The sequence below is a fragment of the Cherax quadricarinatus genome, chromosome 2, assembly GCF_038502225.1.
Source record: "Cherax quadricarinatus isolate ZL_2023a chromosome 2, ASM3850222v1, whole genome shotgun sequence".
Classification (NCBI taxonomy): domain Eukaryota; kingdom Metazoa; phylum Arthropoda; class Malacostraca; order Decapoda; family Parastacidae; genus Cherax; species Cherax quadricarinatus.
Window position 1 is genome coordinate 81,993,237 of NC_091293.1, and position 15,009 is coordinate 82,008,245.

The window sequence follows — 15,009 nt, forward strand, 5'->3', positions numbered from 1 at the left end:
AGTAGGAAATGAATGGTTGTCTAGGGCAATTGGTGTAAATTGCTGGCTAGACAGATACTGCAAGGAACTTGCAATTCCATTCATTGACAACTGGAACAACTTTTATGGCAAACATGATATGTATGCAAGGGATGGGGTACATCTCTCTGGGGCAGGGGTGGTAGCACTTGCAGACTCGATTGAGAAGGCCATTGGTGAAATGCCTATGATTTTAAACTGATGGAAGATAGAGGTATGGGTGTGTGTGGGAAACAAGCAGGTTGCAACACTAGGGTTGGAAACAGTAAATGTATAAAAGGCATTCAGCATGAAGTTATAAATAAAGACAATAGAACAGGTCAGCAAACAAAGGGGGACAGCAGAGGGCAGCAAGGGACTAGCTCCCTTAAGGTTTACTATACTAATAGCAGGAGTGTTAGAAATAAGATAGATGAGCTAAGATTAATTGCAAGTGCAGGAAACATAGATATTATTGCTATAACAGAGACCTGGCTCAATCTGAAAGATAGAGAGATGCCCTCTGAATGTCACGTACAAGGCTATAAATTATTCCACACTGACAGGGTCAACAGGAAAGGTGGTGGAGTAGCGATGTATGTCAGAGACAATTTAAATTGTTGTGTTAGACAAGATATTAAATTAGAAGCGTCAGCCACTGAATCTGTTTGGTTACAGCTTCTCGAGGGCCGAGAAAAACTAATTTTGGGTGTGATTTACAGGGCCCCAAATCTTGATAGGGAGTGCAGTAAACTTCTATGGGACGAAATTCGTAAGGCATCTACATACGAAAATGTTGTGCTAATGGGAGATTTCAACTATAGACAGATTGACTGGAGCAATTTGACAGGAAATTTAGAGTCGGGTGACTTTCTTGATACGATCCAGGATTGTTTTTTAAAACAGTTTGTGACAGAGCCAACTAGGGGAAATAACCTCCTTGACTTGGTTCTTGCCAGTAGGGAAACACTAATTAATAATCTTGAGGTTAATGATGAGCTTGGGGAGAGTGATCACAAATCACTCAGTTTTAACATATCATGGAATTCCCCTAATAATGGCAATCAAGTCTCCGTCCCTGACTTTCGCTTGGCTGATTTCATAGGACTGAAAAATTACTTAGGTGGGCTGAACTGGAATGACCTGACTAAGGGTCAGGTAGGTGGTGATGGTTGCCGATATGATGCTTTCCAGGCCATAGTTCTAGCTGCTCAGTCAAATTATGTTCCAAATAGGGAAATCAGATCAAACAAAAATGATCCTAAATGGATGAACAATAGATTAAAATATCTGATTGGTCAAAAGAGAGGCATATATAGGCAAATCAAAAGAGGAGAGGGGCAATTAAGAAATCGATATATTCAATTAAAGAGAGAAATAAAAAAGGGAATTAGAAAAGCAAAAAGAGATTATGAGGTTAAAGTTGCAAGAGAATCGAAGACTAACCCAAAAGGATTCTTTCAGGTATACAGAAGTAAGATCAGGGACAAGATAGGCCCACTCAAAAGTTCCTCGGGTCAGCTCACGGACAGTGATAAGGAAATGTGTAGAATTTTTAACACATACTTCCTCTCAGTTTTTACACAGGAGGATACCAGCGATATTCCAGTAATGATAAATTATGTAGAACAGGACGATAATAAACTGTGCACTATTAGGGTCACAAGTGACATGGTCCTTAGGCAAATAGATAAATTAAAACCTAACAAATCCCCAGGCCCTGATGAACTGTATGCAAGGGTTCTAAAGGAATGTAAAGAGGAGCTTAGCACACCTTTGGCTAATCTTTTCAACATATCACTACAAACTGGCATGGTGCCAGATAAGTGGAAAATGGCAAATGTGATACCTATTTTCAAAACAGGTGACAGGTCCTTAGCTTCGAACTATAGACCAATAAGCCTAACCTCCATAGTGGGAAAATTTATGGAATCAATAATTGCCGAGGCAGTTCGTAGCCACCTTGAAAAGCATAAATTAATCAAAGAATCTCAGCATGGTTTTACAAAGGGGCGTTCCTGCCTTACGAATTTATTAACTTTTTTCACTAAGGTATTTGAGGAGGTAGATCATGGTAATGAATATGATATTGTGTATATGGACTTCAGTAAGGCTTTTGACAGGGTCCCACATCAGAGACTATTGAGGAAAATTAAAGCACATGGAATAGGAGGAGAAATTTTTTCCTGGATAGAGGCATGGTTGACAAATAGGCAGCAGAGAGTTTGCGTAAATGGGGAGAAATCAGAGTGGGGAAGCGTCACGAGCGGTGTTCCACAGGGGTCAGTGTTGGGCCCCCTGCTGTTCACAATCTACATAAACGACATAGATGAGGGCATAAAGAGCGACATCGGCAAGTTTGCCGATGACACCAAAATAGGCCGTCGAATTCATTCTGACGAGGACATTCGAGCACTCCAGGAAGATTTGAATAGACTGATGCAGTGGTCGGAGAAGTGGCAGATGCAGTTTAATATAGACAAATGCAAAGTTCTAAATGTTGGACAGGACAATAACCATGCCACATATAAACTAAATAATGTAGATCTTAATATTACGGATTGCGAAAAAGATTTAGGAGTTCTGGTTAGCAGTAATCTGAAACCAAGACAACAGTGCATAAGTGTTCGCAATAAAGCTAATAGAATCCTTGGCTTCATATCAAGAAGCATAAATAATAGGAGTCCTCAGGTTGTTCTTCAACTCTATACATCCTTGGTTAGGCCTCATTTAGATTATGCTGCACAGTTTTGGTCACCGTATTACAGAATGGATATAAATTCTCTGGAAAATGTACAAAGGAGGATGACAAAGATGATCCCATGTATCAGAAACCTTCCCTATGAGGATAGACTAAGGGCCCTGAAACTGCACTCTCTAGAAAGACGTAGAATTAGGGGGGATATGATTGAGGTGTATAAGTGGAAGACAGGAATAAATAAAGGGGATGTAAATAGTGTGCTGAAAATATCTAGCCTAGACAGGACTCGCAGCAATGGTTTTAAGTTGGAAAAATTCAGATTCAGGAAGGATATAGGAAAGTACTGGTTTGGTAATAGAGTTGTGGATGAGTGGAACAAACTCCCAAGTACCGTTATAGAGGCCAGAACGTTGTGTAGCTTTAAAAATAGGTTGGATAAATACATGAGTAGATGTGGGTGGGTGTGAGTTAGACCTGATAGCTTGTGCTAACAGGTCGGTTGCCGTGTTCCTCCCTTAAGTCAATGTGACCTGACCTGACTAGGTTGGGTGCATTGGCTTAAGCCGGTAGGAGACTTGGACCTGCCTCGCATGGGCCAGTAGGCCTTCTGCAGTGTTCCTTCGTTCTTATGTTCTTATGTTCTTATGTTCCAGTTGATGTTACTGCATGTTATAGTTGATGTTGCTGGATGTTATAGTTGATGTTACTGGATGTTTCAGTTGATGTTACTGGATGTTTCTGTTGATGTTGTTGGATGTTGTAGTTGATGTTGGATGTTCCAGTTGATGTTGGAGTAACAAAACCTACAAGAGTTACAGAGACTAGTGTTTCCCTACTAGACCACATCTGGACCAACACCATGTCCCCTTTAAAATCAGGCATAATCACAGATAATACCACAGACCACTACCCATAACATTACCCTCATAACAAATCTTGGCAAATTACCATAAGACACTATAAAAGTCGCTTTCAGACTTCACAATGAGGCAGCCATTAATAACTTCACAGCAGCAGTAACAAACATTGACTGGCACACTGAACTAGAAATCTATACAGATATTGATGAATGTATTAATAATTTTCTAAAAAAGACCCAATACCTCTATAACAAGCACTGCTCCAAAAAAAACTAAAGAGATGACAGCTAAGAGACTGAACAGTCCCTGACTAACACCCAGCATCCTCAAATCCATAAATACAAAGCACCTATACGAAAAACAGTACAGAATGGTCACATAACCAGAGACCAAACAAAACGTTACTCGTCAATCCTAACCAGCCTGATAAGAAGGGCTAAAAAATTATATTATGAGAACAGATTATCCAACTTACGAGGTGACATAAAAAAGACCTGGAAAACCCTATCAGAAATTCTAGGAACAAAAAAGATATTACGAAATAGCGAAATTGAATTAACAAAACTAGATGAACCCCAACTCCCACCAACTGAAACAGTAAACAGACTCAATAATTTCTTCTCCACTATAGGAAAAAACCTTGCCAACAATACCACCAGTCCGATGACATTCTTCTTTGCAAATATACAGGGTCTAAAGCCAGCAACAAACAACAAAATACCTTTCATCCGTGGACTGCTTGCAGAGACAAAGGCAATGTTCGCGGCTTTCACTGAGACCCACATAAAGGATCACTTGGACAACGAAATATGGATCCCAGGTTACAACCTATACAGATGTGATAGAGTGAACAGGCAAAAGGGGAGGGTTGGCCTGTACATTGCAGTCACTTGTTTGCACAGAACTACTAAATGCCTCAAATGATGTAGTGGAAGTTTTAGCAGTAAAGGTCGAGAACCAAAACCTAGTCATTGTGGTAGTCTACAAGCCTCCGGATGCAACATCCCAGCAATTCCAGGAACAGCTGTTAAAAATTGACCACTGTCTGGAAAACCTTCCAGTTCCTGCACCCAACATCTTGCTCCTGGGGGATTTCAACTTAAGGCACCTAAAATGGAGGAATATAGCAAATAATAAATATTGTTGCAGTAATAACACCAGGAGGCAACTCTGATGAAAACTCACACTCACACGAGCTTTTAAATCTCTGCACAAAATTCAATTTAAACCAGCAAATAATAGAGCCTACAAGACTGGAGAATACACTAGACCTCATCTTCACTAACAATGATGATCTGATAAGAAATGTCACCATATCAAAAACAATATACTCAGATCACAACATAATTGAGGTTCAGACATGTATGCGTGGAGCCCCAGACCGACATAATGAGACTAGTCACGTCAAGTCAGACTAGTCACGAGGGAGCATTCACCAAATTCAACTTCAATAACAAAAACATAAAGTGGGACCAAGTAAACCAAGTCCTAACCGATATAAGCTGGGAAGATATACTAAGCAACACAGACCCCAACTTATGCCTAGAACAGATTAACTTGGTGGCACTCGATGTATGCACAAGGCTTATTCCTCTAAGAAAAAGGAGGAGTAGATGTAAAATAGAAAGAGACAGGCGCTCCCTTTACAGGCGACGGAAAAGAATAACAGAGTGGCTAAAAGAGGTCAATATATCTGAAATGCGTAGGGAGACACTGGTCAGAGAAATAGCAAGCATCGAACTTAAGCTAAAGGAATCTTATAGGAGTCAGGAATCGCGGGAAGAACTAAAAGCCATAAATGAAATCGAAAGAAACCCAAAGTATTTATTCTCCTATGCCAAATCAAAGTCGAGAACAACGTCCAGTATTGGGCCCCTACTTAAACAAGATGGGTCCTACACAGATGACAGCAAGGAAATGAGTGAGCTACTCAAGCCCCAATATGACTCAGTTTTTAGCAAGCCGCTAACCAGACTGAGAGTCGAAGATCAAAATGATTTTTTTATGAGAGAGCCACAAATTTTGGTTAACACAAGCCTATCCAATGTTATCCTGACGCCAAATGACTTCGAACAGGCGATAAATGACATGCCCATGCACTCTGCCCCAGGGCCAGACTCATGGAACTCCGTGTTCATCAAGAACTGCAAGAAGCCCCTATCACGAGCCTTTTCCATCCTATGGAGAGGGAGCATGGACACGGGGGTCGTCCCACAGTTACTAAAAACAACAGACATAGCCCCACTCCACAAAGGGGGCAGTAAAGCAACAGCAAAGAACTACAGACCGATAGCACTAACATCCCATATCATAAAAATCTTTGAAAGGGTCCTAAGAAGCAAGATCACCACCCATCTAGAAACCCATCAGTTACACAACCCAGGGTAACATGGGTTTAGAACAGATCGCTCCTGTCTGTCTCAACTATTGGACCACTACGACAAGGTCCTAAATGCACTAGAAGATAAAAAGAATGCAGATGTAATATATACAGACTTTGCAAAAGCCTTCGACAAGTGTGACCATGGCGTAATAGCGCACAAAATGCGTGCTAAAGGAATAACAGGAAAAGTCGGTCGATGGATCTATAATTTCCTCACTAACAGAACACAGAGAGTAGTCGTCAACAGAGTAAAGTCCGAGGCAGCTACGGTGAAAAGCTCTGTTCCACAAGGCACAGTACTTGCTCCCATCTTGTTCCTCATCCTCATATCCGACATAGACAAGGATGTCAGCTACAGCACCGTGTCTTCCTTTGCAGATGACACCCGAATCTGCATGACAGTGTCTTCCATTGCAGACACTGCAAGGCTCCAGGCGGACATCAACCGAATCTTTCAGTGGGCTGCAGAAAACAATATGAAGTTCAACGATGAAAAATTTCAATTACTCAGATATGGTAAACACGAGGAAGTTAAATCTTCATCAGAGTACAAAACAAATTCTGGCCACAAAATAGAGCGAAACACCAACGTCAAAGACCTGGGAGTGATCATGTCGGAGGATCTCACCTTCAAGGACCATAACATTGTATCAATCGCATCTGCTAGAAAAATGACAGGATGGATAGTGAGAACCTTCAAAACTAGGGAGGCCAAGCCCATGATGACACTCTTCAGGTCACTTGTTCTATCTAGGCTGGAATATTACTGCACACTAACAGCACCTTTCAAGGCAGGTGAAATTGCTGACCTAGAAAATGTACAGAGAACCTTCACGGCGCGCATAACGGAGATAAAACACCTCAATTACTGGGAGCGCTTTAGGTTCCTAAAACTGTATTCCCTGGAACGCAGGCGAGAGAAATACATGATTATATACACCTGGAAAATCCTAGAGGGACTAGTACCGAACTTGCACACGAAAATCACTCACTACGAAAGAAAAAGACTTCGCAGACGATGCAACATCCCCCCAATGAAAAGCAGGGGTGTCACTAGCACGTTAAGAGACTATACAATAAGTGTCAGGGGCCCGAGACTGTTCAACTGCCTCCCAGCATACATAAGGGGGATTACCAACAGACCCCTGGCAGTCTTCAAGCTGGCACTGGACAAGCACCTAAAGTCGGTTCCTGACCAGCCGGGCTGTGGCTCGTACGTTGGTTTGCGTGCAGCCAGCAGCAACAGCCTGCTTGATCAGGCTCTGATCCACCAGGAGGCCTGGTCACAGACCGGGCCGTGGGGGCGTTGACCCCCGGAACTCTCTCCAGGTAAACTCCAGGTAAATAAAATCCCAAGCTCAGATACCCCACCCAGTGACTACCTAGGTACACTGGCAACTACCCGAACACACTGTTCCTAGCTCCGACTAACCCTACTGAAGTCTCCCTTATTGTCAACACACTAAAAAACAAGACAGGAGATTTAAATACCTTACCACCCTTTATATACAAAAAAGTGTCACAAGTACTATCACCAATCATTGCAACACTCTTTAACAAATCCATAGAATCCTCTACCTTCCCTACAGTTCTCAAAATAGCAAGGGTCACTCCGATCCATAAAGGAGGAGACCAAACAGACTTGAATAACTATAGGCCAATATCCAACTTACACATTCTCTCTAAAATCTTCGAAAAATTAATTCATAAGCGAATCTATTCCTACCTCATCTCCCACAACATACTCAACCCCTGTCAATTTGGGTTCAGGCCTAACGATGCTATTATACACATGCTTGAACACATATACACTGCAATAGAGAAAAAAGAAGTCCCACTGGGGATCTTCATTGACTTACGTAAAGCTTTTGATACAGTTGACCATGACTTGCTCCATATAAAATTGTCGCACTATGGTATAAGAGGGCACTCCCTCAACTACCTAAAGTCATACCTCAGCAACAGAAGCCAATATGTGTACACAAACGGGGCAAACTCTTCCGCACAGCCAATTACAGTTGGTGTCCCACAGGAAAGTGTCCTTGGCGCTCTTCTCTTTCTCATATACATAAATGACCTACCAAATGCATCGCAACTACTCAAACCCACACTATTTGCAGATGACACTACGTACGTCTTCTCTCACCCGAGCCCAGTCACGCTAGCCAATACTGTAAATACCGAATTACAGAAAATATCTACCTGGATGAGGACTAACAAACTTACCCTAAACATTGACAAAATCTTCATTCAGTTTGGTCCCTCTTAGCATAATGATAAACGGATCACCTATCACAAAACTCACCGAGGGAAAATTCTTAGGAATCCACCTTGATAATAGACTCAAATTTCAAACACATATACAAAAAATTTCCAAAAAAAATTCCAAGACCGTAGGCATACTATCGAAGATATGGTACTATGTTCCACAGTCAGCCCTCCTGGCCCTATATCACTCACTTATTTACCCCTATCTCACCTATGGAATTTGTGCATGGGGCTTAACAAAATAAACCATCTCAGACCATTAATTACCCAACAAAAGGCTGCAGTCAGAATGATAACAAATTCCCACTACAGGCAGCACACTCCACCAATATTCAAAACTCTAAACCTACTCACCATACAAAACATCCATACTTATTACTGCACCTACTACATACATAGAACACATAACTCTGATATTAACCCTCCCCTCAAACGTCTCCTTACCAACCTCAACAGAGCACATGACTATAACACAAGGCACAGATCACTCTTTGATGTTCCTCGTGTCCATCTCACGCTGTGCAAAAACTCAGTCCACATAAAAGACCCTAAAATCTGGAATTCATTACCTGTGAATATAAAAGAAACACTGTCTGTTTATAAATTCAAGTCTCTTCTCAAAAATCACTGACTCACCCACAACTAAATAAATACTGAATAATTGTATCACATAAATTGTATCTCATAAATGTTTCTCATTATTGTATCTCATAAATGTTTAACCTGTGACCCAGTCAAACTTTGTTATTTTTTTAATTACATTACCTAACAAAATACTCCATTCTAGTGATTACACAGTAACACAGTAAATGACCATATGACCTGTCTTTGTAATACTCATTTGTGCTAAATTGTTATCTGTTTATAATAATGTTTTTACCACTGAATATATCATTGCTTAGTTAATCTTAAGTTAATTTTAAGCTGCCCATAATGCTCTGCATACAAGTGGCTTTGGCATGTTGCTCTTTAAAAATTGTTCCTTGTACTTCTCTGTATCGTGTTCAAATTAATTAATAAATAAATAAATAAATAAATAAATAAATAAATAAATAAATAAATAGTTGATGTTACTGATTATTATAGTTGATGTTGTTGGATGTTATAGTTGATGTTGTTGGATGTTATAGTTGATGTTGTTGGATGTTATAGTTGATGTTGGATGTTATAGTTGATGTTACTGGATGTTCCAGTTGATGTTGGATGTTATAGTTGATGTTGTTGGATGTTATAGTTGATATTGTTGGATGTTATAGTTGATGTTGTTAGATGTTATAGTTGATGTTGTTGGATGTTATAGTTGATGTTGTTGGATGTTATAGTTGATGTTGGATGTTATAGTTGATGTTGTTGGATGTTATAGTTGATGTTGTTGGATGTTATAGTTGATGTTGGATGTTATAGTTGATGTTGCTGGATGTTATAGTTGATGTTGTTGGATGTTATAGTTGATATTGTTGGATGTTATAGTTGATGCTGTTAGATGTTATAGTTGATGTTGTTGGATGTTATAGTTGATGTTGTTAGATGCTATAGTTGATGTTGTTGGATGTTAAAGTTGATGTTGGATGTTATAGTTGATGTTGGATGTTATAGTTGATGTTGGGTATTATAGTTGATATTGTTGGATGTTATAGTTGATATTGTTAGATGTTATAGTTGATGTTGGATGTTACAGTTGTTGTTGGATGTTATAGTTGATGTTGGATGTTATATTTGATGTTATTGAATGTTCTGGTTGATGTTGTTGGATGTTATAGTTGATGATGGATGTTACAGTTGTTGTTGGATGTTATAGTTGTTGTTGGATGTTATATTTGATGTTACTGGATGTTCTAATTGATGTCGTTGGATGTTATATTTGATGTTACTGGATGTTCTGGTTGATGTTGTTGGATGTTGTAGTTGATGTTGGATGTTACGGTTGATGTTGGATGTTACAGATGATGTTGTTGGATGTTACAGTTGATGTTGGATGTTACAGTTGACGTTGGATGTAACAGTTGATGTTGGATGTTACAGTTGATGTTGGATGTTACAGTTGATGTTGGATGTTACAGTTGATGTTGGATGTTACAGCTGATGTTGGATGTTACAGCTGATGTTGGATGTTACAGTTAATGTTGGATGTTACAGTTGATGTTTGATGTTACAGCTGATGTTGGATGTTACAGTTGATGTTGGATGTTACAGTTGATGTTGGATGTTACAGTTGATGTTGGATGTTACAGTTGATGTTGGATGTTACAGCTGATGTTGGATGTTACAGTTGATGTTGGATGTTACAGTTGATGTTGGATGTTACAGCTGATGTTGGATGTTACAGTTGATGTTGGATGTTACAGCTGATGTTGGATGTTACAGTTGATGTTGGATGTTACAGTTGATATTGGATGTTACAGTTGATGTTGGATGTTACAGTTGATGTTGAATGTTACAGCTGATGTTGGATGTTACAGTTGATGTTGGATGTTACAGCTGATGTTGGATGTTACAGTTGATGTTGGATGTTACAGTTGATGTTGGATGTTGCAGTTGCTGGGGGTTACCTTGCCGTCAAGTTAATCCTGAATAATGGGTAAAATGAGATCAACCAGGAGACAAAGGCTACCAACTTTGTACCAGCGTCGTGGTGCTGCATTGTTAAGGTCATCATACCTCGGAGTCAGTGACACACTGAGTTATTTAAGTACAACAGAAGTGTCTGTATCCATTTGCAGCAATATGGGGCAAGAGACGTGACTTGCCCTGCCTACTGAGGCTCCTTCAACACAGTATCCTGGAGAGTTTAGCTGGAGGAATCTGGAGAGGGTTTCAGGGGTCAACGCCCCCGCGGCTCGGTCTGAGACCAGGCCTCGTGGTGGATCAGGGTCTGATCAACCAGGCTGTTACCGCTGGCCCCAAGCAAACTGATGTACGAACCACAGCCCGTGTAAATAGATGCCAAGTTGTCAGTCGATTCTCGTGGGTCACATCCTAGGAGAGGACCTTACTTGTGGGCCACATCCTAGGAGAGGACCTTACTTGTGGGCCACATCCTAGGAGAGGACCTTACTTGTGGGCCACATCCTAGGAGAGGACCTTACTTGTGGGCCACATCCTAGGAGAAGACCTTACTTGTGGGCCACATCCTAGGAGAGGGCCTTACTTGTGGGCCACATCCTAGGAGAGGACCTTACTTGTGGGCCACATCCTAGGAGAGGACCTTACTTGTGGGCCACATCCTAGGAGAGGACCTTACTTGTGGGCCACATCCTAGTAGAGGATCTTACTTGTGGGCCACATCCTAGGAGAGGACCTTACTTGTGGGCCACATCCTAGGAGAGGACATTACTTGTGGGCCACATCCTAGGAGAGGACCTTACTTGTGGGCCACATCCTAGGGGAGCACCTTACTTGTGGGTCACATCCTAGGAGAGGACCTTACTTGTGGGTCGCATCCTAGGAGAGGACCTTACTTGTGGGCCACATCCTAGGAGGGGACCTTACTTGTGGGTCGCATCCTAGGAGAGGACCTTACTTGTGGGTTGCATCCTAGGAGAGGACCTTACTTGTGGGTTGCATCCTAGGAGAGGACCTTACTTGTGGGCCACATCCTAGGAGAGGACCTTACTTGTGGGTCGCATCCTAGGAGAGGACCTTACTTGTGGGTTGCATCCTAGGAGAGGACCTTACTTGTGGGTCGCATCCTAGGAGAGGACCTTACTTGTGGGTTGCATCCTAGGAGAGGACCTTACTTGTGGGTTGCATCCTAGGAGAGGACATTACTTATGGGCCACATCCTAGGAGAGGACCCTACTTGTGGGTTGCATCCTAGGAGAGGACCTTACTTGTGGGTTGCATCCTAGGAGAGGACCTTACTTGTGGGTTGCATCCTAGGAGAGGACCTTACTTGTGGGTTGCATCCTAGGAGAGGACCTTACTTGTGGGTTGCATCCTAGGAGAGGACCTTACTTGTGGGTTTCATCCTAGGAGATAACCTTACTTGTGGGTTGCATCCTAGGAGAGGACCTTACTTGTGGGTCGCATCCTAGGAGAGGATCTTACTTGTGGGTCGCATCCTAGGAGAGGACCTTACTTGTGGGTCACATCCTAGGAGAGGACCTTACTTGTGGGCCACATCCTAGGAGAGGACCTTACTTGTGGGTCGCATCCTAGGAGAGGACCTTACTTGTGGGTTGCATCCTAGGAGAGGACCTTACTTGTGGGTCGCATCCTAGGAGAGGACCTTACTTGTGGGCCACATCCTAGGAGAGGACCTTACTTGTGGGTAGCATCCTAGGAGAGGACCTTACTTGTGGGTTGCATCCTAGGAGAGAACCTTACTTGTTGGTCGCATCCTAGGAGAGGACCTTACTTGTGGGTCGCATCCTAGGAGAGGACCTTACTTGTGGGTTGCATCCTAGGAGAGGACCTTACTTGTGGGCCATATCCTAGGAGAGGACCTTACTTGTGAGTTGCATCCTAGGAGAGGACCTTACTTGTGGGTTGCATCCTAGGAGAGGACCTTTGTCATGTAGGGGGGGTAATGATTATTGGAATATGGGGGTAAGCGTGGGGAGTCAGTAGGTAGGGGACAGCCGAGGCAGTAGGAGTGAGATGATTACCGGAGGTAGGTAGGTAATGACAGGTCAGTGGTGACCACCACGACACTCTCATTAACTCTACAATACTCACTAACATATGCCTCGCCCACTCTTCACTCATATATAAGCATAATAAAATATAAGAAATAGGAATAGCAAATAACGGGGACAGTGAATATTATTATTCTACTCAAACACAGTTTATTATTAAGTCTTTGTACAATAATATATTTGGGAACAGAACATTATTGTGGTTTAGATAAATGGGGTGGTACACATAAGCAGTGAGACAGGGAATACAATCAACTTGACGAAAATGAATATAACTTACAATATAGCACAGAGGACAGTTCACTACAGGAACTAGGCCACAGGTCCCAAGACCTATACAGCACGAGTAATGCGCCAAGCCAGTACTCTGCCCACTGCCTCCAACAGTCTCCTCCAGATACTTCAGCAGCCTTCTCCCGAGCCCTGCACCCCAGCAGCAGCTCCGCTCGAATCTCCCTACTCAGCTCTTCCTTGGGCTTTTATGGTGGTCCAAGCACCCTCCACAACCACGTGTACGGCCTGACGCCTAGGTCTGAGGCGTCAAGAACAAAAGACCTCAGACGTGGGCGTGGCTACAGACGTTTGCCAAGGCAAGGTGACCATATAATTGGTTAAATTAGGTCTCCCCAGAGACCTCACAAGCCCAGCTGGACTACATCACATCCCCCTTTCTCCCCCAATTTAAAATATCTGAGAACTAGGACAATTTGTCCTAGTTATTAGACTATTTTAATCCTAATCCCTTAAATCTATTACAATACAAAGACAAAATTATACATAATACAATTATATTTCCCTCAACCTCCTCAACTACCACAAGGCAGCATAATCAGTACACCTGGCAGTTGGCCAGCATAATAGTCGCTCTCTGGTGCAAAGCCTCCTTACCCGTCATTTCTCCTTAAACCTAAATATCGGGCTCCAGTGCCTTCCCTACTTCTACTAGAAATGCACTAGCCAATGCTAGTCACCCTCGCACGTTAACCATTGGGCCAAACCTCTCTAGGCTTCTATGGCGTGGAAAACTGCTCCAACGGGTTGCATTCTTTCAAGTAACTGCAACTGGACCACTTCACGACCACCAAGGTCGCATTTTCAGAACACTTCACATGCACACTTCAACATCTGAAAATCGAGACAGGGCAGGCATCGCAGCTAAGACCCTCCATTATCCTATGCCACTACTAGGATTCACTGGCCTCATAAAACAAGGCGGCCATAATCACTGGACCGTATTCAAGGTCACCTTATTTCACACAGGTAACACTAACACTTCTGGCAAGTCAAAGTAGGCTGGGGACATCTCACACTCTTATTTGTCTCTCATGGCTGGCAGGGCATCCCCGCATACCTGTCGCACAGGTCGACCAGCAAGGCAGGACACACCTCCATGCCGCCCTTGAAAGCAGGCTGGTCCCAGCAGCTGGAGTCCATCTCCGCGGCTCACGTCCTTCCACATCTCCGAGGATGGCAACTCCTTCATAGTAGATTCTCCTGTCCTGGCACACCAGCCAGAATCCTTCACACACCACTGCAGCATCACCGCCATCTCCTCCTCTTGAGCTAGGCAGCATCGCAGCATCACAGCACGGCCGTATCACAGCAGCACACAGCACGGCCACAGCATCGCAGCACGGTCCCAGCATCACAGCACGGCCGCAGCATCTCAACATCATCGCACGACTGCAGCATCTCAACATCACAGCACGGCCGCATCACAGCAGCACACAGCACGGCCACAGCATCGCAGCACGGTCCCAGCATCACAGCACGGCCGCAGCATCTCAACATCATAGCAAGGCCGTATCACAGCAGCACACAGCACGGCCACAGCATAGCAGACAGCATCACAGCACGGCCACAGCATAGCAGACAGCATCACAGCACGGCCACAGCATAGCAGACAGCATCACAGCAGCCGACATCAGCAGTAGCAGGCAATGGTCAGTTGCTCGGGGTGAGGTGAGGTCACTTCAGGTCATCAACAGCAGGTGCGGTCACCCATCCCTGGCAACTGCGGGTAACTGGCGGTCTGTGGGTGATGGTCACAGAGGCTGGGTGACGCAGACAGACACCCACTACACTGGATGACAGACCAGGGCAGCAATACATCTACTGGGGCACATCAGCTGGGTGACCGGGCATATCAGGTGGACAGCAATC